Raw genomic sequence first — 26,433 nt, 5'->3', positions numbered from 1 at the left:
AGGTCGCCCGGCTCGGAGCATTGGTCGCGGGTATTTGCGACGCGGCGATGCCTCGGGTCGGGCGGGCTTCTCCTCGCCGGGCGGTGTACTGGTGGTCGGACGCGATCGCGGAGTTGCGAGTCGCGACTGTCCGCGCCCGACGCCAGTACACCCGCGCGCGCCGTCGTCAACGTACAGGCGATGGCGTGGCGCGAGCGAGGGCAGCTGATGACCTGTATGGAGCATACCGCGTGGCGCGGGTTGCTCTGCAGGTCGCCATCAAACGGGCCAAGACCCGGGCATGGAAGGAGCTCCTCCAGACCCTTGATGACGATCCATGGGGGCGCCCATATAAGGTGGTGCTGAATAAGCTCCGCCCGTGGGCGCCCCCCGTCACCGAGAGTCTTGACCCCCGGCTGCTGGAGGACGTGGTCAATACACTCTTCCCAATTAGGGAGAGGGGACCGCGTCCTCCGGCGGCGGCGGCTGTCCCAGTGGAGTGGACGGCCGAGCTGGGGGTCACGCAGGAGGAGCTGGCAGCGGCCATCAGACGGCTCGGGGTTCGTAACACGGCCCCGGGTCCGGATGGTGTGCCCGGCCGGGTTTGGGTCTTGACCCAGGGCGTCCTTGGGGCCGACCTGGTTGTTCGACCGCTGCCTGAGGGACGGGCGATTCCCCCCCAGTTGGAAGGTGGCGAGGATGGTCCTCCTCCGGAAGGAGGGTCGGCCCGCGGAGTCTCCCTCCGCATACCGGCCCATTTGTCTCCTCGACGAGGTGGGCAAGCTCTTCGAGCGTGTGATTGCTGCCCGCCTCGTCGAGCACCTGTCGCGGGGTGATCCCGGTCTGGCCGACTGCCAGTTCGGTTTCCGGGGAGGCCGATCGACTATCGACGCGATAGGTCGTGTGAGGGCCCTCTCGGAGGCGGCCGTCTCCCGGGGAGGGGTGGCATTGGCAATATCCTTGGATATTGCCAATGCCTTTAACACCCTCCCCTGGGGAGAGATAAGGAGGGGACTCGAATATCATCGAGTCCCCCCTTGTCTCAGGGCGGTCGTCGGGGATTATCTCCGCGGCAGGTGGATCGAGTATCCGGGCCGGGATGGTGATATGCGGAGGGAGGTGTACTGCGGTGTTCCGCAGGGGTCGGTCCTCGGGCCACTCCTGTGGAACATCGCGTACGACTCGGTGTTGCGGGCCGGCCTCCCCGACGGCGTCAGCACGGTGTGTTATGCGGATGACACACTGGTGCTGGCCGTCGGGGCGCACTGGGGGAGGGCCATGCGTCGCGCGGAGGAGGGGTCGCAACGCGTCGTCGACCGGATCAGGGGGATGGGGATGACGGTGGCGGTCCATAAGACCGAGGTGATTGCGTTTCATTCACCTCGGCAGGATCCGCCACCCCCTCTGATCCGGGTGGGTGGGGCTGACATCGAGGTGAAGCCCCAGATCAGGTATCTGGGGCTGATCCTCGATAGCCACTGGCGTTTCGAGGAGAATTTCCGCTGCCTGGTCCCCCGGTTGGAAAGGATGGTTGCGGCTCTGGGCCGGATCCTGCCCAACCTGGGGGGCCCGGCGGGCCGAGTTCGTCGCCTCTATGTGGCAATGGTCCAGTCGGTGGCCCTATTCGGGGCCCCCGTCTGGGCGGACGACCTGGCTGCCTCCCGGCGCAGCATGACTATGCTGCGTCGGGTGCAGAGGCGCATGGCGCTCAGGGTCGTCCGCGGGTATCGGACCATGTCACATGAGGCGGCGACGGTTCTAGCGGGGATGCCGCCCATGGACCTGCTCGCGCGGTCGCACGCGGTGATGTACCGGCACCGCGTCGACCGTCGCGCGGGGGTGGGGGCGGTCCCGGGCGGGCAGGAACCTGCTTGGGGCGATTTGAAGCGCCAGGCCCGGCAGTCCGTGTTGCTCGCGTGGCAGGAGCGGCTGGCTCTGCCAACCGCGGGGCACCGGACTGTCGGGGCGGTTCGGCCACTCCTGAAGGAGTGGCTGGACAGAGGCCATGGCAGCCTCACCTACCGGATGGCACAGGTATTTTCCGGGCATGGCAGCTTCGGAAGATACCTGTGCCGGATAGGGAAGGAGCCGACGGCGCGTTGCTGCCACTGCGACGCTGAGCAGGACACGGCGGATCATACCCTGGAGGTATGCCCGGCGTGGGAGGGGGAGCGCCGTGTCCTGGTCGGCGTCGTCGGGCGGGATGTCTCGCTGCCGGGCGTGGTGCGCGCCATGCTCGGCAGCGAGGAGAAGTGGAGGGCCGTGGCCTCCTTCTGCGAGAACGTAATGTTGCAGAAGGAGGCCGCGGGGAGGGAGCGCGAGCTTCAGCGGCGCGCTGAAGCTCGCGCTCGTGCGGTGGCCCGAGATCGTCGCCCGGTCGCGAGGCGTCGCGGGCGGCCGCCTCGGCGTGGCGGATGACCTAGGCTGGGAGGGGGGTCCTGAGGGGACCCTCCTCCCGCCAGGCGGCGCCGGGTCGGACCGGTTGGGGGTAGGAGTGCCTCCCCCTACCGGTCCGACGCAAGGGGAGGCACCCTCGGCGGTCTGGTGCGGCCATGAACGCCCGGCCGCCGAGGGGTGGAAACGGGGTCGCGGGCGGTTGCGAGTTGGGGCTCGCAGCCGCCACTAAACGCGGCCCCGGGACGGATAGCGGCGGGATGGAGTGGCCCCCTCCCGCCGCTATGAGGCAGTGTGTCTACTGGGGGGAGCGATTGTCCCCCCGGGGGATGGGCGCGAAAGCGCGGGCACGGGGAGGATACCGGAAGAATGCTTCGAGCGATTCCCGGTATCCTCCCAAAGCGTGCCGAAGGGTCACCGTGGGGTTTTTAGTGGGTAGGTCCCGCGCCTGTCGTTGTACGGGCGCGGGGAATCCCACACACCCCTCCCACCTCTCCCCAAGGAGGTGGGAGGGGGTCTTTCGAATATTTTCCCCACGACAAAAAAAAAAAAAAAAAAAAAAAGTGTCGCCGGTGGCTGTTCGTTCGGGCACAACATCCACTAGAGAGCCTATCCCAAATTCGATTCCTCAACCGATCCCAGACCCCCATAGAGTCAGGGATGGAATTGCCGGTGAGGAGGAGAAGACTGGTAGGTATGCCGTAGACATTGAGACCCTTATAAAGGGAGTAGAGACCGCAATGGAGGTGCGGTTTCGGGCGTTGAGGGAGGAGTTATTGTCTTCCCTCAAGCGCCCAGCTCGTACCTCCCTGCGGCGCCTGCGCCTCGACAAAGGCCACATTTAAAGGCACCGGAGCTGCAAGAGCGGAAGGCGCAGCGGTCTCCCCAACAATCGAATGGGGAAACTGTGGCAAGTCGTCGGACAAGGAAGAGGAAGGAGACAAGGCGCAGGCAGAAGGTAAGGATCGCTGCCCTCCTTGCTGTCTCCTCTTCCGTAAGACCCAAAAGTGTGCCGGAGCTAAGGGCGGTGGCTGGTCCTGCAAACAGCGAGAAGTCGCCACTGCCATCACAAACCACCCAACCTCAACCCCAGAAACAATCCTCCCTTTCCTCCTCCTCCTCCTCGCACCGCCTGAATCTGGCAACGGTTGCCAGGGTATCCGCGTGTACATGGGTGGACTCCGTGAAGCGGGGCCGGGCAGTCCAGAAGTCCGTCCAGGCCCACGCAAGTTCCGCCCAGGTCATTCCCCCAACGAAGCCACCGAGCAGGAGCAGCCTCCAGCCGGGGAAGGGGACCGCAAAGATGACCCCGAGGCCCAGCCGCCCGCCGAAAACGGCGGCTGTGTCTTTGGAGGCTATTGAGGGCTCAGCCGCGGCCTTCGCCAAAGCAATGTCGAGGGCCCGAGCAAATATAAAGCTCGCTGACCTCGGCATTGCCGAGGTGAGGACAAAGCGGGCTATTACCGGGGGTCTACTTCTGGAAATCCCCGGACCCGATGGGGAGACCAAGGCGGATGCCTTGGCCGGAAAGATGAGGGAGGCCCTGGTCTGCATGTCGGTCAGGGTGGCCCGTCCGATGAAGCGGACCGAGATGCGGGTGAGCGGCCTAGATGATGCCGCCACCCCAGCGGAGGTCCGCGGAGCCATAGCGGCCTTGGGAGGGTGCCCAGAGGACGCGGTGCAGGTAGGCGAGGTACGCCGGACCCCCACATCTCTGGGCACTATCTGGGTTAGATGCCCCATCACGGCCGCCGTCAAAATTGCTGCAGTCGGCAGGGTTAAGGTTGGATGGACCTCCGCCAAGGTGGAGGTCTTTGCGCCGCGTCCCCTGCAGTGTTACCGCTGCCTTGAGACAGGTCACGTCAGGCAGCGGTGCACCGCGACGGTGGATCGGAGTGGCCGCTGCTACAAATGCGGCTCCTCCGACCACCGTGCTAAACAGTGTGGAGCGGCGTCTCCGGTATGCCCACTGTGCATGGATATACCGGGGAGACCCACGAGGCACCGACTGGGCGGGCCGGGGTGTGCACTCCCACCCAGGCGAAACCGCGTAGGAGGGGCCACGGGGCAGAAACACCCCGGCGTTAAGGTGGGAAACGGCGTCAAGGTGCCTTCCAGTACCGCAGTTAAGGAGGGGGGTGGGGCTAGTGGCCATGCCCCCAGCAGTCGAGCAAGGGGAGATTGTAGTGACCTCCCTAGCAATGGAGGTGGATGAAGCTGCCGGGGGGGATGGGCTCCTCCCGGCGTCGGAGTCTAAGGGGGAGGTCACCTCCCCGTCTGAGGGTAATGGCCTGCAGGAGGTTGTGAAAGCCTAGAGCTCACCCTCCTCCAGGCCAATTTGGCGAGGGCTCGCAGGGCACAGGACATGTTTGTCCACGCCCTGCGGGCCCAAAGGGTAGGCCTGGCCATCGCGGCCGAGCCGTACACAGTTCCCGACCAGCCCAATTGGGTGGGGAGCCTGTGCGGACTGGTAGCGATAGTCTGGGCGTAGCCGCCAGACTCCCCTCCCGTTACTCTCCTGCATCGGGGGAGGGGGTTTCTGGCGGTCCAATGGGGGACCATCGCGGTTGTGGGCTGCTACGTGTCGCCCAACTGCGACATCGCCACATATGCGGCGTACCTGGACGGGGTGGGCGATTGCATCAGGAGATGCCTGCCCCGTCCGATACTGGTCCTGGGGGACTTCAATGCCCATGCTGCTGCATGGGGTAGTCCCAGGACCAACCGCCGTGGCGAGGCGTTATTGGGGTAGGTGGCCAACCACGACCTCCGGTTGGTAAATCGGGGCTCCGAAGCCGCGTTCGTAGGGCCGCAAGGAACGTCCATCATCGACTTAACGTGGGCAACCCCTGCGGCCCTGCGACTCGTGTCGGGGTGGCGAGTGGCCGTAAAGGTGGCCACACTTAGTGACCAACTCTACATCACCATGTCGGTGAGGGCCACCCCGGCACGAAGGGAGCCCCTGGGCCAGAGGCGTGCGGCGGATGCCGTGGCCCAACGGCGATGGTCCCTCAAAAGGGTGAGTTGGGAGATGGCAGAGGCAGCCGCAACAGTAGCAGCCTGGTCCCAGCCAGAGGATGGATCCGTCGACGACGTCGAGCGAGAGGCCGAGTGGTTCCGGGGCACGTTCAACGAGGTGTGCGATGCCTCCATGCCCCGGGCCAGGGCTCCCAGAAGACAGGGTGCGGCGTATTTGTGGTCGCCGCAAATCGAGCAGTGCAACGCTCGTTGTGCGCGCGCCCGCCGTAGACACACCCGCGCCCGACGGTCACGTCGTCGACGCCCGACCGCGGAGCAGATGGCGCGCATATAAGAGGAGTTCGCCATGGAGCAGCGGAACCTCCAGTGCGTCATCCGAGATGCCAAGGCACAGGCATCGAAGGACCTCCTCGGGGAGCTGAACAGAGATCCGTGGGGGCGCCCGTATAAGCTTGTAATGGACAAGCATGCTTACTAGCATTCTGCTCTCTTACTAGGTCCCTGCTCGCTTACTAGCTTCCTGGTTGTTCACTAGCTTACAGCTTGCTTACTATCAATCTGCTTGCTTTCTAGCTTCCTCCTCGCTTACTAGCTTACTGCACGCTCACTAGCTCACAGCCAGCTTCCTAGCTCTCTACTCGCTTAGTAGCTCACTGCTTGCATACTAGCATGCTGGTTGCTTTCTAGCTTACAGCTTTCTTACTAGCACAGTCCTGGCCTTCTATCTTACTGCTTGCTTACTAGCTTACAGCTAGATTACTCGCTCACAGCTTGCTCACTAGCATAATGCTTCCTTACTATCTCCCTGCTCGCTTACTAGCTCACTGTTTTCTTTTTTTTTTTTTTTTTTTGTCGTGGGGAAAATCTTCGAAAGACTCCCTCCCACCTCCTTGGGGAGAGGTGGGAGGGGTGTGTGAGATTCCCCGCGCCCGTACAACGACAGGCGCGGGACCTACCCACTAAAAACCCCACGGTGACCCTTCGGCACGCTTTGGGAGAATACCGGGAATCGCTCGAAGCATTCTTCCGGTATCCTCCCCGTGCCCGCGCTTTCGCGCCCATCCCCCGGGGGGACAATCGGTCCACCCAGTAGACACACTGCCTCATAGCGGCGGGACGGGGCCACTCCATCCCGCCGCTATCCGTCCCGGGGCCGCGTTTACTGGCGGCTGCGAGCCCCAACTCGCAACCGCCCGCGACCCCGTTTCCACCCCTCGGCGGCCGGGCGTTCATGGCCGCACCAGACCGCCGAGGGTGCCTCCCCTTGCGTCGGACCGGTTGGGGGAGGCACTCCTACCCCCAACCGGTCCGACCCGGCGCCGCCTGGCGGGAGGAGGGTCCCCTCAGGACCCCCCTCCCAGCCTAGGTCATCCGCCACGCCGAGGCGGCCGCCCGCGACGCCTCGCGACCGGGCGACGACCTCGGGCCACCGCACGAGCGCGAGCTTCAGCGCGCCGCTGAAGCTCGCGCTCCCTCCCCGCGGCCTCCTTCTGCAACATTACGTTCTCGCAGAAGGAGGCCACGGCCCTCCACTTCTCCTCGCTGCCGAGCATGGCGCGCACCACGCCCGGCAGCGAGACATCCCGCCCGACAACGCCGACCAGGACACGGCGCTCCCCCCCGCCACTCCATCCCGCCGCCATTCGTCCCGGGGCCGCGTTTAGTGGCGGCTGCGAGCCCCATCTCGCAACCGCCTGCGACCCCATTTCTACCCCTCGGCGGCCGGGAGCTGATGGCCGCTCCAGGCCACCGAGGGTGCCTCCCCGTGGGCCGGACCCACCCGGTCCGACCCATCGCCGCCTGGCGGGAGGAGGCTCCCCTCAGGGCCCCCCTCCCAGCCAGGGTCATCCGCCGCGCAAAGGCCGCCGCCCGCGACGCCTGGCGCCCGGGCGACGCCCTCGCGCCACCATACGAGCGCGAGCCTCAGCGCGCCGCTGAAGCTCGCGCTCCCTTCCCGCGGCCTCCTTTTGCAGCATTACTCAGCAGCATTACAGCCACTCACACAGGAGTGGCCGAACAGCCCCGACTGTCCGGTGCCCCGCAGTTGGCAGGGCCAACCGCTCCTGCCACGCGAGCAACACGAACTGCCGGGCCTGGCGCTTCAAATCGCCCCAAGCAGGTTCCTGCTCTCCCGGGACCGCCCCCACTCCCGCGCGACGGTCGACACGATGACGATACATCATCGCGTGCGACCGCGCGAGGAGATCCATGGGCGGCATCCCCGCAATAACCGTCGCCGCCTCATGCGACACGGTCCGGTAACCGCGGACGACCCTCAGCGCCATCCGCCTCTGCACCCGACGCAGCATCGTCATGCTGCGCCGGGAGGCCGCCAGGTCGTCCGCCCAGGTTGGGGAGGATCCGGCCTAAAGCCGAGACCATCCTCTCCAACCGGGGAACCAGGCAGCGGAAATGCTCCTCGAAGTGCCAGTGGCTATCGAGGATCAGCCCCAGATACCTCATCCGGGGCTTCACCTCGATATCTGCCCCACCCACCCGGATCAGAGGGGGTGGCGGATCCTGCCGAGGTGAGTGGAACTCTATCACGTCGGTCTTATGGACCACCACCGTCATCCTCATCCCCCTGATCCGGTCGACGACGCGTTGCGCCCCCTCCTCGGCGAGGCGCTTGGCGCTCCCCCACTGAGCCCCGACGGCCAGCACCAGTGTGTCATCTGCGTAACACACGGCACTGACGCCGTCGGGGAGGTCGGCCCGCAACACCGCGTCGTACGCGATGTTCCACAAGAGTGGCCCGAGGACCGACCCCTGCGGAACCCCGCAGTAGACCTCCCTCCGCATATCAGCATCCCGGCCCGGATACTCGAACCACCTGCCGCGGAGATAATCCCCGACGACTGCCCTGAGACACGGGGGTACCCGATGATATTCGAGCCCCCTCCGTATCTCCCCCCAGGGAAGGGTGTTAAACGCGTTGGTAATATCCAGCGATACCGCCAACGCCACCCCTCCCCGGGAGACGGCCGACTCCGAGAGGACCCTGACCCGACTGATCGCGTCGACCGTCGACCGGCCCCCCCCCCGAAAACCGTACTGGCAGTCGGCCAGGCCCGGAGCACCCCGCGACAGGTGCTCGACGAGGCGGGCAGCAATCACTCCCTCGAAGAGCTTGCCCACGTCGTCGAGGAGACAGATGGGCCGGTATGCGGATGGAGACTCCGCGGGCCGACCCTCCTTCCGGAGGAGGACCATCCTCGACACCTTCCAACTGGGGGGAATCACCCGTCCCTCAGGCATCGGTTAAACAACCGCCTGAGGTCGGCCCCAAGGACGCCGTGGGTTAAGACCCAAACCCGGCCAGGCACACCATCCGGACCCGGGGCCGTGTTACGCGCCCCGAGCCGTCTGATTGCTGCGGCCAGCTCCCCCTGCGAGACCCCCGGCTCGGCCACCCACTCCAACGGGGCCGTCGCCTCTGCCGGAGGACGTGGTCCCATCTCCCCAATTGGGAAGCGAGTATTGACCACGCCCTCCAGCAGCCGGGGGTCAAGGCCCTCGGTGACGAGGGGCGCCCACGGGCGGAGCTTGTTCAGCACCACCTTATAAGGGCGCCCCCAAGGGTCGTCATCAAGGGTCTCGAGGAGCTCCTTCCATGCCCGGGTCTTCGCCCGTTTGATGGCGACCTGCAGAGCCATCCGCGACATGCGGTATGCCTCATACAGGTCATCTGCCCTCGCTTGCGCCACGCTATCGTCTCTCCGTAGACGACGGCGCGCGCGGGTGTACTGGCGTCGGGCGCGGACACTCGCGTCTCGCATTTCCGCGATCGCGGCCGACAACCAGTACACCGCCCGGCGAGGTGAAGCCCGCCCGACCCGGGGCATCGCCGCGTCACATATGTTCGCAACCATCCCTCCGAGCCGGGCGACCTCCTCCTCTATACTCGGCAACTCGGCCGCCCTCTGCGGCCAAGTTGCAGCGAGGGCAGCTGCCATCAGGGCATCCTTGTCCAGGCGCCGAAGCGCCCAGCGGCGCGGTGGGTTACCACCCGGACGGTGGTGTCGGGATGCATCCCCCGCTGCGGCGGAGACCTCCATCCGGATATATCGGTGATCCGAGAGTGTCTCTGCCCCCGCGACCACGTGCCATCCCGACACCATGCGCACGGCGTTGGGGGTCGCGAATCCAACAATCCACGATAGACCCCCCATATCGCCGCACACACGTGTGCTCCGACCCCCGGTTCAGTAACCGAAGGTCGATACCTTACTAACTTCCCCCTCGCTTACTAGCAAACCGCTTCCTTAGATGCTTTCTGCTTGCTTACTAGCTTACTCGTTGCATACCAGCATGCTGTTTCCTTACTGGCTTCCTGCTCACTTTCTGCGTCATTGCTTGCATACTAGCATCATGCTACCTTACTAGCGCCCTGCTCGCTTACTACCTCACTGCTTGCTTACTAGCTTACTGCTTGCTTACCAGCTTGTTGCTTCTTTTCTAGCTTGCTGCCTGCTTTCTACCTTACTGCTCCCTTACTAGCTTTCTGCTTGCATAATAGCTCACTGCTTGCTTACTAGATTACTGCTGCTTTCTAGCATACTGCTTGCTTACTAGGTTACAGCTTGCTTTCTAGCTCCCTCCTCGCTTTTTACCACACTGCTTTCGTACTAGCCAATTGCTTCCTTACTAGCCTGCTACTTGCTTACTAGCTTACTTGTTTCCTACAAGCACACTGCTTGTTGACTAGCCTACTGCTTCCTTGCTAGCTTCCTCCTCGCGTATTATCTCAGTGCCTGCTTAGAAGCTTACTGGTTGCTTAGTAGCTTACAACGCGCTTACTAGCAAACTGCTTCCATACTAGCTCTCTGCTTCCTTACTAGCGCCCTGCTCGCTTACTAGCTCACTGCTTGCTTACTAGCTTACTGCTTGCTTACTACCTATCTGCTTTCTTGTCAGCTTACAGCTTTCTTACTAGCTTACTGCTTGCTTACTAGCATCCTGCTTCCTTACTGGCTTCCTGCTCACTTACTGGTTCATTGCTTCCATACTAGCTCCCTGCTTCCTTACTAGCGCCCTGCTCGCTTACTAGCTCACTGCTTGCTTACGAGCACACTGCTTGCTTAATAAATAACTACTTTCTTTCTAGCCTGCTGCTTGCTTTCTAGATTACCGCTTGCTTACTAGATTGCTGCTTGCATTCTAGCTTACTGCTTGCTTACTAGCTTAGTGCTTTGTTAGTAACATGCTACTTTGTTACTAGCTTGCGGCTTGCTTTCTAGCTTACTGGTTGCTTACTAGCAAACTGCTTCCATACTAGCTCCCTGGTAGCTTACTAGCTCACTGCTTGCTTTCTAGATTACCGCTTGCTTACTAGATTGCTGCTTGCTTTCTAGCTTACTGCTTGCTGACTAACATACAGCAGTCTCACTTGCTAACTGCTTTCTTACTAGCTCCCTGCTCGCTTACTAGCTCACTGCTTGCTTACTAGCTTACTGCTTTGTTAGTAACTTTTTTTTTTTTTTTTTTTTTTTTTTTTGTCGTGGGGAAAATCTTCGAAAGACTCCCTCCCACCTCCTTGGGGAGAGGTGGGAGGGGTGTGTGGGATTCCCCGCGCCCGTACAACGACAGGCGCGGGACCTACCCACTAAAAACCCCACGGTGACCCTTCGGCACGCTTTGGGAGGATACCGGGAATCGCAAGAAGCATTCTTCCGGTATCCTCCCCGTGCCCGCGCTTTCGCGCCCATCCCCCGGGGGGACAATCGGTCCCCCCAGTAGACACACTGCCTCATAGCGGCGGGACGGGGCCACTCCATCCCGCCGCTATCCGTCCCGGGGCCGCGTTTAGTGGCGGCTGCGAGCCCCAACTCGCAACCGCCCGCGACCCCGTTTCCACCCCTCGGCGGCCGGGCGTTCATGGCCGCACCAGACCGCCGAGGGTGCCTCTCCTTGCGTCGGACCGGTAGGGGGAGGCACTCCTACCCTCAACCGGTCCGACCCGGCGCCGCCTGGCGGGAGGAGGGTCCCCTCAGGACCCCCCTCCCAGCCTAGGTCATCCGCCACGCCGAGGCGGCCGCCCGCGACGCCTCGCGACCGGGCGACGACCTCGGGCCACCGCACGAGCGCGAGCTTCAGCGCGCCGCTGAAGCTCGCGCTCCCTCCCCGCGGCCTCCTTCTGCAACATTACGTTCTCGCAGAAGGAGGCCACGGCCCTCCACTTCCTCTCGCTGCCGAGCATGGTGCGCACCACACCCGGCAGCGAGACTTCCCGCCATACGACGCCGACCAGGACACGGCGCTCCCCCTTCCACGCTGGGCATACCTGGAGGGTATGATCAGCCTTGTCCTGCTCTGCGTCACAATGGCAGCAACGCGCCGTCGGCTCCTTCCCTATCCGGCACAGGTATCTTCCGAAGCTACCATGCCCGGAAAATACCTGTGCCATCCGGTAAGTAAGGCTTCCATGGCGTCTGTCCAGCCACTCACTCACGAGTGGCCGAACAGCCCCGACTGCCCGGTGCCCCGCGGTGGCAGGGCCAACCGCTCCTGCCACGCGAGCACCATGAACTGCCGGGCCTGGCGCTTCAAATCGCCCCAAGCTGGTTCCTGCCCGCCCGGGACCGCCCCCACCCCCGCGCGACGGTCGACGCGGTGCCGGTACATCACCGCGTGCGGCCGCGCGAGCAGGTCCATGGGCGGCATCCCCGCTAGAACCGTCGCCGCCTCATGTGACATGGTCCGATACCCGCGGACGACCCTCAGCGCCATCCGCCTCTGCACCGGACGCAGCATCGTCATGCTGCGCCGGGAGGCCGCCAGGTCGTCCGCCCAGACGGGGGCCCCGTATAGGGCCACCGACTGAACCATTGCCACATAGAGGCGGCGAACTCGTCCCGCCCGGCCCCTCCAGGTTGGGGAGGATCCGGCCTAAAGCCGAGACCATCCTCTCCAACCGGGGAACCATGCAGCGGAAATGCTCGTCGAAGCGCCAGTGGCTATAGAGGATCTGCCCCAGATTCCTCATCCGGGGCTTCACCTCGATGTCAGCCCCATCCACCCTGATCAGGGGTGGTGGCGGATTCTGCCGAGGAGAATGGAACGCTATCACCTCGGTCTTATGGACCGCCACCGTCATCCCCACCCCCTGATCCGGTCGACGACGCGTTGCGACCCCTCCTCCGCGCGACGCATGGCCCTCCCCCACTGAGCCCCGACGGCCAGCACCAGTGTGTCATCTGCGTAACACACGGCACTGACGCCGTCGGGGAGGTCAGCCCGCAACACCGCGTCGTACGCGATGTTCCACAGGAGTGGCCCGAGGACCGACCCCTGCGGAACCCCGCAGTACACCTCCCTCCGCATATTACCATCCCGGCCCGGATACTCGATCCACCTGCCGCGGAGATAATCCCCGACCACTGCCCTGAGACACGGGGGGACCCGATGATGTTCGAGCCTCCTCCGTATCTCCTCCCAGGGAAGGGTGTTAAACGCGTTGGTAATATCCAGCGATACCGCCAACGCCACCCCTCCCCGGGAGACGGTCGACTCCGAGAGGGCCCTGACCCGACTGATCGCGTCTACCGTCGACCGGCCCCCAGGAAAACGTACTTGCAGTCGGCCAGGTTCGGAACACCCCGCGACAGGTGCTCGACGAGGCTGGCAGCAATCACTCGCTCGAAGAGCTTGCCCACCTCGTCGAGGAGACAGATGGGCCGGTATGCGGATGGAGACTCCGCGGGCCGGACCTCCTTCCGGAGGAGAACCATCCTCGCTACCTTCCAACTGCGGGGGAATTGCCCGTCCCTCAGGCATCGGTTAAAAAACCGCCTGAGGTCGGCCCCAAGGACGCCGTGGGTTAAGACCCAAACCCGGCCGGGCACACCATCCGGACCCGGGGCCGTGTTACGCGCCCCGAGCCGTCTGATGGCCGCGGCCAGCTGCCCTTGCTTGACCCCCGGCTCGGCCACCCATTCCAACGGGGCCGTCGCCTCTGCCGGAGGACGTGGTCCCATCTCCCCAATTGGGAAGCGAGTATTGACCACGCCCTCCAGCAGCCGGGGGTCAAGACCCTCGGTGACAGGGGGCGCCCACGGGCGGAGCTGGTTGAGCACCACCTTCTAAGGGCGCCCCCAAGGGTCGTCATCAAGGGTCTCGAGGAGCTTCTTCCATGCCCTGGTCTTGGCCCGTTTGATGGCGACCTGCAGAGCCATTGGCGACATGCGGTATGCCTCATACAGGTCATCTGCCCTCGCTCGCGCCACGCTATCGTCTCTCCGTAGACGACGGCGCGCGCGAGTGTACTGGCGTCGAGCGCGGACACTCGAGTCTCGCATTTCCGCGATCGCGGCCGACCACCAGTACACCGCCCGGCGAGGAGAAACCCGCCCGACCCGGGGCATCGTCGCGTCACATATGTTCGCGACCATCTCCCCGAGCCGGGCGACCTCCTCCTCTATACTCGGCAACTCGGCCGCCCCCTGCGGCCAAGTTGCAGCGAGGGCAGCTGCCATCAGGGCGTCCTTGTCCAGGCGCCGAAGCGCCCAGCGGCGCGGTGGGGTACCACCCTGACGGTGGTGTCGGGATGCAACCCCCACGGCGGCAGAGACCTCGATCCGGATATACCGGTGGTCCGAGAGTGTCCCTGCCCCCGCGACCATGTGCCACCCTGACACCATGCGCACGGCGTTGGGGGTCGCGAATCCAACATCCACGATAGACCCCCCATATCGCTGCACACACGTGTGCTCCGACCCCCGGTTCAGTAACCGAAGGTCGAGCCCCGCCGCCCAGTCGCCCAGGATCCCGGCGCGAACGGAAATCCTGGGGGACACCTACGCCACCGACTTGGCGCTGAAGTCCCCCAGGACCAGCACCGGCCGAGCCGCGCAGCGCTGCACGCATGCCGCGTCCTCGTCCAGGTATTGCTCGAACGCGACGTGACCGCTGCGAGGCGAGATGTAGCACCCCACCACGGCGACTCCCCCCAGTCCACGGCGACGAATCCCCGACCGCGCTCCAGCATGGAGAACGGCGGGTCCCGTCGCCACCAAGCCGTCCGCGTCGCCCACCCAATGAGGGTGATCAGGGACGCGGTACGGCTCGGCGGCGACAGCCAGTCCCCCACTCCGCGAGGACTTGGGACATCATATCCTGTGCCGCGCGCAGTGGTTGAGGTTGGCCTGGAGGAGGAGGCAGGGCGCCGTTAATTACCGACCGCCCCAGCCTCCTCCCGGCTGTCCGTCCTCGTGGCATCGTCCACCTCCATGGTGGACGGTGCCGGAGCCCGAAAGGCCCGCCTCTTCCTCTCCTTCCGGGAGGAGGGAGAGCACTTCCTGCTCCTCACCCTGTGGTCGGCTGGCATCCCCCTGTCCGCACATAGCGGGCAGTGGTGGGCCGCCGAGCACTGGCTCGCGCGGTGGTCCTTCGCCCCGCCGGGGTAACATTGACTGCTGCGGTCCACCGGCGAGGTGCACCACTGCCTCACATGCGCCAATTCGAGGCAGCAGTGACACTGGAGCGTGCGCGGCGCGAGTATCTCCACTCGCGCCGAAACCCACCCCACCAAAACCCTCCCGGATTCCGCCAATTTATGGGCGGCGGAGAGGGGGCAGCGGGCCCCACACGGAACCCAGGCCGGAAGGAGATCTGCGGATCTCGCCGAAGCGCAAGTCCCCCTCAGGGCAATCCCCCGCCCTTGCTAAGGCACGCGCCACGTCCTCCGCGGTGACCGAGTTGCCCAGCCCACACACGCGCATCTCCGTGCGCTTCGTGGGCCGGGCGACCCGGACACCCCGCTCGCCAAGCTGCTCCCGAAGTCTCTGGGCGAGACGGTCCGCCTCCACGCCGCCGTCTGGAGCGGGGATCTCCAGCAGGAGACCCCCAGTCACGGCCCGCTTCGCCCTTACCGAAGCGATGCCAAGCTCTTCCAGGGACACATTGTTCCTGGCGAGCCGCATCGCCTCCGCGAGAGTCAGGTCGCCCCCCTGCGCAACGGTCAGCGCTACCGCTGCCGTTTTAGGGGGCCGGCCAAGTCGCGCTTTCGCGGCCACTCCTTTGGCCGCGGGCGGCGGGGGCGGAGGCTGCGCCTGCGAGGCCTTCCTCGCTGCCCTCCTCGCCCTCCGCCCCACCATCTCGCTCCACGACACCCCCCCCCCCTTGGGGCGGTGCCGCGGAGGACGCGGGAACCGGGACCACGGGTACGCTTCCCCCCTTGGGGGTCACGACTCGTGGCCCCGGAGTCGCCACGGTGGGCGGAGCCTTCGCTCCCCCCACCTTCGCCTTCCCCGGCCGTGCCGGAACTGGTCCAGCGCGCCTGTGCCCTCATCCTCCACCGTCGCTCCTCCTCCAACAGGAGCTGCAGACGGGCGTTCCGCCCGCTTAGCTCCCGCGCCGCGTCCCTCATCATTTGGGCAGCCACCCTCAGAGCCTCTGCCCTGCCGCTCTTCTGCCCCTTAAAAGAGCAGGCAGCGGCCACTTTCTCCACTCGTCTCAGAGACGAGGAGATCCTCTCCGATATCTGCTCAGTCACCTCGTCCCTGAGGCAACTCATCCGGACAACCGGGCTCATCGCCCTGCCCACTCCATTGACGGCCTGCCCCGTCATCTTTCTCTTGGAACCTATGAGGCTCCTGGTGGAGGAGAATGACGAGACTGACGCAGTCTCGTCGTCCTCCTCCAGCCTCCACGAAGCCGGGTTAGGCGCTGGAGGCGGCGCGAGCGCCGTCACTCTAGTCCCAACACCGCCTTTGTCCTCCCCCTCTGACTTACCCCGTCCCATCCCCGTTTTAATTTTGAACTCCATATTATTCCCACGAGCAGGTCGGTGGAAAAAGTCCGCCCGGGCAGAGCCGCCTTACCCGGGTAAGCCTATATACTCCGGGGGTTCGGCAGGAGGCCCGGAGGTGGACGCTTGGGATAGGGTCTCCTCCGCCAACCATGCATCCCATCGCCGCGCACCATAACTTAGGATTCGAGGGCGATTTTATAGAGTCGCCATACTCGCGGTCCCCGTTCCTCCTGCCGTCACGTACCATTCACAAAACCAAAAAAGGAATTGTGAATGGGTCTTTGTGACGACCAACAGAAGGCTTACGGTGTGATAAGCATCAGGTAACTCGGGGTCGCTACGCCCCGTACTGCGGCCGACGATCGCCGGACACAGCCCCTGAGGGACACGCTTACTGCTTGCTTATGAGCCAGCTGCTTGCTTTCTAGCTTAATGCTTCCATAATAGCTTCCTGCTTGCTTACTAGCTCACTGCTTCCGTACTAGATTACAGCTTGCTTACTAGAATACTGCGTGCTTACTAGACCACTGCTTGCTTACTAGCTTGCTGCTTGCTTTCTAGCTTACTTCTTGCTTACTAGCTTACTGCAAGCTTATTAGCACACTGTTTCCTTGCTATCTAATTGCTTTCTTACTAGTCTGCTGCTTGCTTTCTAACTTACTGCTTGCTTACTAGCCTGCTGCTTGCTTACTAGCATACTGTTTTCTTACTAGTTTACTGCTGGATACTAGCTTTCTTCTTTCTCACGAGCTTGCTGCTTGCTTTCTTTCTTACTGCTGGCTTACTAGCATACTCCTTGCTTACTAGACTACGGCTTGCTTCCTAGCATACTGAATACTTACAAGCTAATTGTTTCTTTACTAGCCTGCTGCTTGTTTACACGCTTACTGCTTTGTTACTAGCTTTCTGCTTGCTTACAAGCTTACTGCTTACTTACAGGTTTACTGCTTCCTTACTATCTTACTGATAGCACACTCGCTTTCTGCTTGCTTACTAGCTTGCTGCTTGCGATCAAGCTTACTGCTTGCTTGCTACCTTCCTGCTTTCTTTCGAGCTTACTGCTAGCTTACTAGCTTACTGCCTGCATACTAGCTTACTGCTAGCTTACTCGCTCATAGCTTGCTGACTAGCCTGCTGCTTGCTTTCTAGCTTAGTGCTGCCTTACTAGCATACTTCTTGTTTGGTAGCTTGCTGCTTCCTTACTAGCTTCCTGCTGGTCTACTATCACAATGCTTGTTTACACGCTTACTGCTTTGTTACTAGCTTACTGCTTGCTTACAAGCTTACTGCTTACTTACAGGTTTACTGCTTGCTTACTATCTTACTGATAGCTCACTCGCTTACTGCTAGCTTACAGTCCTCCTGCCGGCTTGCTGCCTTGATACTCTCTTTCGAGCTTACTGCTTGCTTACTAGCATACTGCACACTTGCTAACTTCCTGCATGCATACTAGCTACCAGCTGGCTTTCTAGCGTACCGCTTGCTTACTAGATTGTTGCTTGCTTTCTAGCTTACTACTTGCTTACTAGCATACTTCTTTCTTACAAGCGAACTACTTCGTTACTAGCCTGCAGCTTGCGTCCTGTCTTACTCGTTGCATACTAGCTTAGAGCTTTTTTTTTTTTTTTTTTTTTTTTTTTGTCGTGGGGAAAATCTTCGAAAGACTCCCTCCCACCTCCTTGGGGAGAGGTGGGAGGGGGGTGTGGGATTCCCCGCGCCCGTACAACGACAGGCGCGGGACCTACCCACTAAAAACCCCACGGTGACCCTTCGGCACGCTTTGGGAGGATACCGGGAATCGCTCGAAGCATTCTTCCGGTATCCTCCCCGTGCCCGCGCTTTCGCGCCCATCCCCCGGGGGGACAATCGGTCCCCCCAGTAGACACACTGCCTCATAGCGGCGGGACGGGGCCACTCCATCCCGCCGCTATCCGTCCCGGGGCCGCGTTTAGTGGCGGCTGCGAGCCCCAACTCGCAACCGCCCGCGACCCCGTTTCCACCCCTCGGCGGCCGGGCGTTCATGGCCGCACCAGACCGCCGAGGGTGCCTCTCCTTGCGTCGGACCGGTAGGGGGAGGCACTCCTACCCTCAACCGGTCCGACCCGGCGCCGCCTGGCGGGAAGAGGGTCCCCTCAGGACCCCCCTCCCAGCCTAGGTCATCCGCCACGCCGAGGCGGCCGCTCGCGACGCCTCGCGACCGGGCGACGACCTCGGGCCACCGCACGAGCGCGAGCTTCAGCGCGCCGCTGAAGCTCGCGCTCCCTCCCCGCGGCCTCCTTCTGCAACATTACGTTCTCGCAGAAGGAGGCCACGGCCCTCCACTTCTCCTCGCTGCCGAGCATGGCGCGCACCACGCCCGGCAGCGAGACATCCCGCCCGACGACGCCGACCAGGACACGGCGCTCCCCCTGCCACGCGGGGCATACCTCCAGGGTATGATCCGCCGTGTCCTGCTCAGCGTCGCAGTGGCAGCAACGCGCCGTCGGCTCCTTCCCTATCCGGCACAGGTATCTTCCGAAGCTGCCATGCCCGGAAAACACCTGTGCCAGCCGGTAGGTGAGGCTGCCATGGCCTCTGTCCAGCCACTCCTTCAGGAGTGGCCGAACAGCCCCGACAGTCCGGTGCCCCGCGGTTGGCAGAGCCAGCCGCTCCTGCCACGCGAGCAACACGGACTGCCGGGCCTGGCTCTTCAAATCGCCCCAAGCAGGTTTCTGCCCGCCCGGGACCGCCCCCACCCCCGCGCGACGGTCGACGCGGTGCCGGTACATCACCGCGTGCGACCGCGCGAGCAGGTCCATGGGCGCCGGGTGGGTGGGGCTGACATCGAGGTGAAGCCCCAGATCAGGTATCTAGGGCTGATCCTCGATAGCCACTGGCGTTTCGAGGAGCATTTCCGCTGCCTGGTCCCCCGGTTGGAAAGGATGGTTGCGGCTCTGGGCCGGATTCTGCCCAACCTGGGGGGCCCGGCGGGCCGAGTTCGTCGCCTCTATGTGGCAATGGTCCAGTCGGTGGCCCTATACGGGGCCCCCGTCTGGGCGGACGATCTGGCTGCCTCCCGGCGCAGCATGACTATGCTGCGTCGGGTGCAGAGGCGCATGGCGCTCAGGGTCGTCCGCGGGTATCGGACCATGTCACATGAGGCGGCGACGGTTCTAGCGGGGATGCCGCCCATGGACCTGCTCGCGCGGTCGCACGTGGTGATGTACCGGCACCGCGTCGACCGTCGCGCGGGGGTGGGGGCGGTCCCGGGCGGGCAGGAACCTACTTGGGGCGATTTGAAGCGCCAGGCCCGGCAGTCCGTGTTGCTCGCGTGGCAGGAGCGGCTGGCTCTGCCAACCGCGGGGCACCGGACTGTCGGGGCTGTTCGGCCACTCCTGAAGGAGTGGCTGGACAGAGGCCATGGCAGCCTCACCTACCGGCTGGCACAGGTATTTTCCGGGCATGGCAGCTTCGGAAGATACCTGTGCCGGATAGGGAAGGAGCCGACGGCGCGTTGCTGCCACTGCGACGCTGAGCAGGACACGGCGGATCATACCCTGGAGGTATGCCCCGCGTGGGAGGGGGATCGCCGTGTCCTGGTCGGCGTCGTCGGGCGGGATGTCTCGCTGCCGGGCGTGGTGCGCGCCATGCTCGGCAGCGAGGAGAAGTGGAGGGCCGTGGCCTCCTTCTGCGAGAACGTAATGTTGCAGAAGGAGGCCGCGGGGAGGGAGCGCGAGCTTCAGCGGCGCGCTGAAGCTCGCGCTCGTGCGGTGGCCCGAGGTCGTCGCCCGGTCGCGAGGCGCGCGAGCGGCCGCCTCGGCGTGGCGGATGACCTAGGCTGGGAGGGGGGTCCTGAGGGGACCCTCCTCCCGCCAGGCGGCGCCGGGTCGGACCGGTTGGGGGTAGGAGTGCCTCCCCCTACCGGTCCGACGCAAGGGGAGGCACCCTCGGCGGTCTGGTGCGGCCATGAACGCCCGGCCGCCGAGGGGTGGAAACGGGGTCGTGGGCGGTTGCGAGTTGGGGCTCGCAGCCGCCACTAAACGCGGCCCCGGGACGGATAGCGGCGGGATGGAGTGGCCCCGTCCCGCCGCTATGAGGCAGTGTGTCTACTGGGGGGACCGATTGTCCCCCCGGGGGATGGGCGCGAAAGCGCGGGCACGGGGAGGATACCGGAAGAATGCTTCGAGCGATTCCCGGTATCCTCCCAAAGCGTGCCGAAGGGTCACCGTGGGGTTTTTAGTGGGTAGGTCCCGCGCCTGTCGTTGTACGGGCGCGGGGAATCCCACACACCCCTCCCACCTCTCCCCAAGGAGGTGGGAGGGAGTCTTTCGAAGATTTTCCCCACGACAAAAAAAAAAAAAAAAAAAAAAAAAAAAAAAGGTCCATGGGCGGCATCCCCGCTAGAACCGTCGCCCCCTCATGTGACATGGTCCGATACCCGCGGACGACCCTCAACGCCATCCGCCTCTGCACCCGACGCAGCATCGTCATGCTGCGCCGGGAGGCCGCCAGGTCGTCCGCCCAGACGGGGGCCCCGTATAGGACCACCGACTGGACCATTGCCACATAGAGGCGACGAACTCGGCCCGCCGGGCCCCCCAGGTTGGGCAGGATCCGGCCCAGAGCCGCAACCATCCTTTCCAACCGGGGGACCAGGCAGCGGAAATGCTCCTCGAAACGCCAGTGGCTATCGAGGATCAGCCCTAGATACCTGATCTGGGGCTTCACCTCGATGTCAGCCCCACCCACCCGGATCAGAGGGGGTGGCGGATCCTGCCGAGGTGAATGAAACGCAATCACCTCGATCTTATGGACCGCCACCGTCATCCCCATCCCCCTGATCCGGTCGACGACGCGTTGCGACCCCTCCTCCGCGCGACGCATGGCCCTCCCACAGTGCGCCCCGACGGCCAGCACCAGTGTGTCATCCGCATAACACACCGTGCTGACGCCGTCGGGGAGGCCGGCCCGCAACACCGAGTCGTACGCGATGTTCCACAGGAGTGGCCCGAGGACCGACCCCTGCGGAACACCGCAGTACACCTCCCTCCGCATATCACCATCCCGGCCCGGATACTCGATCCACCTGCCGCGGAGATAATCCCCGACGACCGCCCTGAGACAAGGGGGGACTCGATGATATTCGAGTCCCCTCCTTATCTCTTCCCAGGGGAGGGTGTTAAAGGCATTGGCAATACTAGCTTAGAGCTTGCATTCTAGACTACAGCTTGTTTACTAACTTACTGGTTACTTACTAGCTTTCTGCTTCCTTAATAGCATACTGCTTCCTTACGAGCTCCTTGCTCGCTTACTAGCTCACTGCTTGATTACTAGCTCACTGCTTGCTTTCTAGCTTACTGCTTGCTTACTAGCTTAATGCTTGTTTAATAGCTTACTGGTTGCATACAAGCATACTGCTTGCTTACTAGCTCACTGCTAGCTTACTCGCCTACTGTTTGCTTACTAGCTTGCCGCTTGCTTTCTAGCTTAGTGCTTCCTCACTAGCTTCCTGGTTGCTTACTAGCTCACTGCTTGCTTATTAGCTCACTGCTAGCTTACTAGATTACTCCTTGCTTACTAGCTTACTGATAGCTTACTCGCTTATAGCTTGTTTACTAGCTTGCTGGTTGCATCCTTGCTTACTGCTGCCATACTAGCTTCCTACTCGCTTACTAGGTCACTGCTTGCAAACTAGCTTACTGCTTTGTAACGCGCATATCCGACGCGGGACCGCGAACCGAGCACCGTCGCGGCCGAGTCCCCGCGACCGGTGGTTTCCCGCGCGGCCGCTAGGCGTCCGCGACTTCTCGCCGCTATTTACGCGCCGCGCGGGTATTAATACCGGGCCACCGGCCGGATTCGGGGGACTCATGTCTTGCTCATCGAAGCCAGTTCAAGTGACGAGAGATTACATACGATCCATACGGGTCTACATGAGCTCCGGCTTTGGCAAACACGTGCGAGGGGCACTCTCGCGACCAATCCGCCGAACCTCCCGTAACCCTGGATACTGGGTCGAACCGTTCCTAGATCTCCTACCCTGACCCTACCGACATCGCGGCCTCGTAGCAGCGTAGGTAGGGTATTGCCTGACTCCGCACCCACTGTGGCCTCCGACCGACACTGCACCTCCAATAACCCTGGATTCTGGGTTGCACCTATCCCATCGTTCCTACCCTGGCCCTACCGATGTCGCGGCCTGGTAGCAGCGTAGGTAGGGTATTGCATTATCGTCCTGTACCGACCCCTCGGCCACAACCCGCCACCCACCGAACCACCAATAACCCTGGATACTGGGTCGAACCTTTTCCCTATTTCCTACCCTGGCCCTACCGACATGGCGGCCTCGTAGCAGCGTAGGTAGGGTATTGTATGTCCTCTCCCCTCCGCTGAACGCCTGAACGCTCATTGCGCCACACTCGTCGAGCAACCGACCGCACACCGCGCCGCTCTCGCCGAGCGACCGACCGCTCGCCGCGCTCTTCTCCGCTGAGCACCTGAACGCTCCTTGCGCCGCTCTCGCCGAGCGACCGACCGCTCACCGCGCCGTCCTCCGTAGCCATACGTTTGTACATAGACTAAGCTTTGTAGGTAGACTAAGGTAGTAATAAATACGCTTCAAACATCAACCCGGCCTACGTCCCTCACCGCAGCGAACCCTCGACTGCCGACTGAGTCGGCACCTGCCACCTTCCTCCGCGTCCCCCTCGAATCGGACCGTCCACGGTGGAACGGTCACAGCTTGCTTACAAGCTAATACCTTTCATGCCATCTTACTGTTTGAATACTAGCATACTGGTTACTTACCAGCTTACAGCTTGCTTACTACCGCACTGCTTCCTTACTAGCGCCCTGCTCGCTTACTACCTTACTGCTAGCTTAGTAGCTTGCTGCTAGATTCTTGCTAACTGCTTTCCTTCTAGCTTGCTTCTTGCTTACTAACTTACTGCTTGGTTACTAGCTCACTGCTTGTTTTATAGCTAACTACTTTCTTACTAGCCTGCTCCTTGCTTTCAAGCTTACTGCTTGCTTACTAGCTTAGTACGTGCTTACTACTTGCTTACTTGCTAATTGCTTTCTTACTAGCTTACTGGTTGCTTACTAGCATACTACTTGGTTACTAGTTTACTGCATTTTCAATAGCTTACTGCATTCTTATCAGCTTACTAGCCTCCTGCTTCCTTAGTAACATACTGCATGCTTACTAGCTTAGTGCTTGGTTACTAGCTTACTGCATGCTCAATAGCTTAAATATTCTTGCTAGCATACTTACTTGCTTGCACGCTTACTGGCTTACAGCTTGCTTACAATCTTACTGCTTGCTTACTAGCTTACTGCTTTCATAATACATTCATGCTTTGTTCCTAACTTACTGCTTTCTTACTAACCGAGTGCTTCCTTACTAGCTTGCTGCTTGCTTTCTAGCTTACTGCTTGCTTACTAGCCTGCTGCTTGCATTATAGCTTACTGCTTGCTTACTGGCTTACAGCTGGCTAACTCACTTAATGCTTGTTTACTAGCTTATTACTTGATTTCCATCTTACTGCTTGCTTACAAACTTGCCGCTTGCTTTTAGCTTACTGCTTGCTTACTAGCTCACTGCTTGTTTGCAACCATACTGCTTGCTTTCTAGCGTACTGCTTGATTACTAGCTTACTGCTTGCTTACTAGCTTACTGGTTACTTACAAGCCTACTGCTTGCTTTCTAGCTTACTGCCTGCTCACTAGTTTACTGCTTGCTTACTAGCTTACTGCATTCTTACTAGCTTGCTGCTTGATTTCTATCATGCTCCTTGCATTCTAGCTTACTGAATGCTTATTAGCTTCATCCTCGCTTGCTAGCCCACTGCATGCTTGGTAGCTTACTGGCTGCTAAGTTGCTAATTGCTTACTTACCGGGTTACGGGTTGCATACTAGCTTAGCGGTTGCTTACTAGCTTACCGCTTGCTTACCAGCATATTGCTTCCTTACTATGTTCCTGCTCACTTACTTGCTCACTGCTTACTTACTAGCATATTCCTCGTATGCCAGCTCACCGCTTGCTTTCCAGCTTACTAATTGCTTACTGGCTTCCTGCTTGCTTCTAGCTTACTGTTTGCTTAGTAGCATACTGATTCCCTATTAGCTTCCTGATCGCTTACTAGCTCACTTCTTGCCTACTAGCTTGCTGTTTGATTTCTAGCTAACTGCATTCTTACTAGCCTACTGCATGCTTACTAGCATTCTGCTTCCTCCCTAGCTTCCTGCTTACTTACTAGATCACTTCTTGCTTAGTAGCTTACCGCTAGCATTCTTGCTTACAGCTTGCTTACCAGCATGACGCTAACTTACTAGCTCACTGCTTGCTTACTACCTTACTGCTTACTTACAAGCTACCTGCTTTCTTGCTACCCTGCTGCCTGCTTTGCATATTACTGCTCGCTTACAAACTTGCTGCTTGCTTCTAGATTACTACTTGCTTACAAGCTTACAGCTAGCGTACAAGTTAATTGCATTCATCGGGTAATCACAAAAGGAAGCCTGCGCCAACCTCTCAATCTCCGAGGCCAAATCAGAAATCGACTCCCCCTTCCGTTGAGTATAATTTTGAAACTTCACGTAATTTAGATTCCCGAAATTCTTGGTTCCGAAATGGAACTCCAAAGCGGAAACTAAGACACCAAAATCGCAACGCGACTCCTCGGAAAGGGTAGTCAAAACACCCCGAGCGGGCCCCTCCAGACATGCGACCAAGGCCAAAGCCTTCCTTGGTGCATCCCATCCATTCGCCTTCGCAATCGCCTCGAATTGCACCCGGTACTCCTCCCAACAAGCTCTCCCATCAAACGCTGGTGGTTTCAGGACGTACCCCAGAAATCCACCAGTCGCTTCCAACGGAGGAGCCGACTGCGAAGTGGAAGGCATCGCGAGTCCAGCAACAACAGGATTATCCCTAACAACATTATTAACAAGGCTGGACTCGCGATCCTCGCTACGGAACGCCGCGGCCGACAGGTTATTGATCACACTCTTAAAATTCTCCGAAAGCACCTGATAACGGTCTTCCATGGCCCTTATCCTCCCTTCCACAGCAGCCTCCTTCGCTGAAGCGGCAGCCTCCTTCGCGGCCTGCTTCTCTTCGGTCCGCTTCCGATCCTCTTCCCACCTGGACTCGAAAGTTTTCTGCTGTTCCCGGAACTGCGCCGCGAGGCTCCCCTGCAGGCCCTCGAACAACAGTTCCAAGGAAGGAACGGCCTCTCCCTCCCCAGCGGTAGATCGGGTCGACATCCCACTTCTGACACCACTGTTACGCCGGGGAGTATTACTCGTCGAACGCCGCATATTTTAACACAACACAAATAGCACAACGTAACACAACTAAGAACTCTAATAACAAGGATGCTTTTCGACAAGTTCGTTCGTCACGAGATCTATCGCAGTTCTATTCTTCAAATCGTTGCCGGTTTCTCAGCAACCGGAAGGCTACGGGATCTCGCTTCCGCTCGTTCGTAGGGGCAGCTTCACATCGTTGCGGAACAGCCTTCACGTTGCCGCAACGATGCATCTTCAATCCGTCGCAACGTTACTATCTTACAGATTTGTCACTAGCATACTGCTTGCTTTCTTGCTTACTGCGTTCTTACTAGCCCGCCGCTTGCTTTCTGGATTACTGCTTACTTACTCGCTTACTGCTACCTCATTAGCTTGCTGCGTGCCTTCTAACTTAATGCTTGCTTACTAGCATACTGACGTCTTACTAGATAATTGCTTTCTTACAGGCCTGCTCCGTGTTTACTAGCTTACTGGCTGCTTACTAGATTACTGCTTGCTTACTAGCATACTATATTTTTACTAGCTTCCTGCTACCGTACTAGTTCTCTGCTTGCTTACTAGCTTACTGCTTGCATACTAGCCTACTGCATGCTTACAATCTAATTGCTTTCGTACCAGCTTACTGATTGCTTACTAGCTTGCAGCTAGCTTACTACCATACTGCTTTCTTACTAGCGAACTACATTCTTGCTAGCTTGCTGCTTGCTCACCAGCTTCCTGCTTGCTTACTAACTCACTGCTTTCTTCCTAACTTACTGCTCATTTACTAGCCGATTGCTTCCCTACTAGCTTCCATCTTGCATTCTAGCTGCCTGGTAGCTTACTAGCTCACTGCTTGCTTACAAGCTGACTGCTTTCTTACTAGCGTGCTACTTGCTTTCTTGCTTACTGCTTTGTTAGTAGCTTACTAGCTTACTGGTTGCTTACTAGCGTACTGCTTGCTTACTAGCATTCTGCTCCTTTACTAGCGGCCTGCTCGCTTACTACCTAACTGCTTTCTACCAAGACACCTACTTTCATCTTAACTAACTGCTTCCAT

This window comes from Colletes latitarsis, chromosome 8 (genome assembly GCF_051014445.1).
Source record: "Colletes latitarsis isolate SP2378_abdomen chromosome 8, iyColLati1, whole genome shotgun sequence".
NCBI lineage: Eukaryota > Metazoa > Arthropoda > Insecta > Hymenoptera > Colletidae > Colletes > Colletes latitarsis.
Note: the sequence above shows the minus strand (reverse complement) of the source record.